Source organism: Pundamilia nyererei, unplaced genomic scaffold, assembly GCF_000239375.1.
Source record: "Pundamilia nyererei isolate P.nyererei 1_Seehausen unplaced genomic scaffold, PunNye1.0 scaffold00305, whole genome shotgun sequence".
In the NCBI taxonomy this organism is placed as follows: Eukaryota; Metazoa; Chordata; class Actinopteri; order Cichliformes; family Cichlidae; genus Pundamilia; species Pundamilia nyererei.
This window is the reverse complement of record NW_005187706.1, coordinates 457,251-460,796: the sequence shown is the minus strand read 5'-3', so window position 1 is coordinate 460,796 and position 3,546 is coordinate 457,251.

The window sequence follows — 3,546 nt, the reverse complement described above, 5'->3', positions numbered from 1 at the left end:
TACAGCTCTGTTATCACTTCCAGCATAAATGAAGACAGAAAACTAAACAGCAGTGACGTTTGTAGGGTTACTGAAGTTTGGCTAGCTGCTATATAATGATGTGCTACGTGACCGCTAGCGACACAGCTATGTTAGCATAATATAAACAAGCTAACTTTTTTTCCACTGGATAAAAGTTAACGTGAGTGTTCTCGGTGGTCAGGAACAAATGTAATCACATGGCAGGATGCTGTAAAAAGACCAAACTACTTTAGGCCCGGAAGTAGGATTCGTCACGTCATCACTTAACGACCGGATTGCTTAACAATGGAGTGTTGTGTGGTGAGTGTGCATGCAGACCATGGTGGCTGAGTACTTCCTGCTTTATGTGAAGAACGATGGTACCTGCTGATTCCAGGACTTTCTGTAGGTCTCCAAAAGTGCTCCTTGGCTTCTGGACAACTCTTCTGATAATTCGTTTCTCTCCTCTGTCTGTGATGTTGTGGGGAGCACCCAGGTGGCCGGTTTATGGTGAGATGATGTTCTTTCCTCTTCCAGACTTAGTGACCAACACTGCTCACTGGAACCTTCAGTAGTTTAGAAATTCTTCTGTAGCCAGAAAAATCAGCAAGGTTGCAAAGGATTTGACAGAGCTAACTGGTTTTACCCATCATGACGTGTTTCTTATGTGACACCTTTTTATAGGCCATCAGTTGGGAGTAGGGCTGGGTATTGATATCGATTTCTATAACGGATTCAATTCAGTTTTGACTCAGACAATCAGAATTCTTATGATTCTGATCATTTATCAGTACATGTTCATATTTATATCTGTGTATAAAACAAAGCTGACACTGTGAGACTTGATCAGAGGTGTGAGCTTCACAGCAGGAGATGGTGAAGCGGGTGAAGGAGATTTTCCTTAAAAATATTCAGCAGTAGAACAAAAACTGAAGAAAACCATGAATCAACATGTGAACATGACCTGATGCTGCTGAATGAAGCAGAATTGTGATCAAACCTGCAGCTTCAGAATCTGAGCGATGTCAGCTTTCCGACGTGTCGGGTGAACGATCGGGCTTTGTGTTTACGTTTTCATGCGGACTCTGTTACCTGCTCTCATTTGCTGTTTTAGCTGTTTGGTGGTCGTTGAAACGGTTTCCTGAGCTTCAATTTAAGATTCTGGCAAAATCAATTTTTTAAATCCACCCCTAGTTGATATTAATTTGCACTAAGAGGCAGGGTTGCTTTCTTTTCACTGGTAGATTTCAGGTGATGTCATGACTTTGCACCACCTGTTTGCACCTTCCTTTCTCCATGCGTTGAGTCCTGTGTCATTTCTAATTATTACACATAAGTTAGTTTATGAACATCTATGGTTTGATTTCTTTCCATGTGTGGATTGGACGTGTTGTTACTGACGCCTGGTGATAATTTCATGTCATTAGCACTTTTATAACTATATTTACTTCGAAAACTGGTGACTTGTTCAATGCTTATTTTAGCCACTGTTAGTAAAAACTATTAAAGGAGCAGATTCAGTGTGTAAGGTACAGCAATGTAATACAAGTTTGAAAAACATTACCCGTTTTATTAGTATTTATGAAATACTGGTAGAAAAGCAAAATACTTCATGTAAGTTTCTCTCTGTCAGTTCCTCTGTCAGTGCGCCCCAGGGCGGCTGTGGCTACACTGTAGCTTGCTATCACCAGTGTGTGAATGTGTGTGTGAATGGGTGGATGATTGTGTATAGTGTAAAGCGCTTTGGGGTCCTTAGGACCAAGTAAGGCGCTATACAAATACAGACCATTTACCATTTTAAGTTTCTGAAATATAAGTCTTTGTAGCCCCACATCCTCCTAATGCTGACAATGAAATAAAATTCTACTAATTACAGAAGTCCATAAAAAAGACGTGGGTCCTGTCACTGCTATGATTTATTGTGTTAAAAAAAGCAATGCTAATAAAGCTTACAAAAACTGTCCAATGAGAAAAATAAAATAAAAACCAACAAAAAACAGTTTTATCTATACAGCACGAAATCACAACAACAGTGTGATTTCTGAAGGTGCTTTATATTGTAAGGTGGTCCCATACAGAGAACCACCCAACAATCATATGCCCCCCTATGAGCAGCACTTTGGTGACAGTGGGAAGGAAAAACTCCCTTTTAACAGGAAGAAATCTCCAGCAGAACCAGGCTCAGGGAGGGGCGGGGCCATCTGCTGTGATTGGTTGGGGTGAGAGAAGGGAGACAGGATAAAGACATGCTGTGGAAGAGAGACTGGTAAGATAAGATGGGGCCTGATTATTTAAGACCTTGTATGTGAGGAGCAGGATTCTGGATTTAACAGGAAGAAAACAGGAGAAATCTGCTCTCTCTTTCTAGTCCCTGTCAGGACTCTTGCTGCAGCATTTTGGATTAGCTGAAGGCTTTTCAGGGAGTTTCTAGGACTTCCTGATAATAATGAATTACAGTCGTCCAGCCTGGAAGTAATAAATGCATGAACTAGTTTTTCAGCGTCACTCTGAGACAGGATATTTCTAACTTTAGAGATGTTGCACAGATGGAAGAAAGCAGTCCTAAATATTTTTTTTAATATAAGCATCCAAGGACATCCTTGAATAAGCATTTAGATTCTAAGATTTTTATTAGATCCTAAGTATTAATATCCAAATGTCACTCAGGTTCATATATGTGTGAAGTCAGATGAAGAAAAACTTTTGCCAATAAAGATCATAAGATTGTGTATGTATTCCCAAACAACAGGAAAGCAGTTCAGCATATTCATTCTCAGCTGCCTTTTTCAGCTCGATAATGCAAGTTGATGTGTTTTGGCCTTTACCTGGTCTGGAGTGTAACTGAATGCCTCAGCTCCACACAGTGTTTTTCCTGTGTGTCATCACATTTGCAGTGCAGTGGCTACATTTGCTGCCTGACAGAGAAGGGGAGCGAAACAGAGAAAAAAATAATTTTCAGATATGTTCTGTTACTGTGGACGCCCACGAACACAAATCGAGTGGCATGCACATCACTTCAGAAGTGGGAGGAGGATTCAGTGTGGGCTTGATTTAACCACAGATGGAAGTTACATACCGAATGGTTGTGAAAGAGTCTGGAGAGCAGCAAATGTTCTTGTTTTGACGGCCCTTTAGCCCCTCATCACATACATGCATGCAACCCCCCTTTGGCTTGGTGTGTGTGTGTGTGTGTGTGTGTGTGTGTGTGTGTGTGTGTGTGTGTGTCCTTAAAATCAGTGACCAGTGGATTCACATCTGATTTCTCACACTGCAACATTTCAGCTGTGAGTGAAACGAGCTGGAGCCTCAGCAGCTACAGCAGAGCAGTGTAATAAATAAATAAATAAATAAATAAATAAATAGCTGTGATCATTTTACCTTCTGATGCTTTGTAAAGTAAAGATTTGAGCAGCATAAGAACAGTAAAAATATCTGACACATGATCAACCTTTTCAGGACATCTTTGACTTACAAGTTCAAAATCTGACAAGTGAAGATAAAAGTGCAAAAATCCTTTAAATTCCTTTAACACACACACACACACAC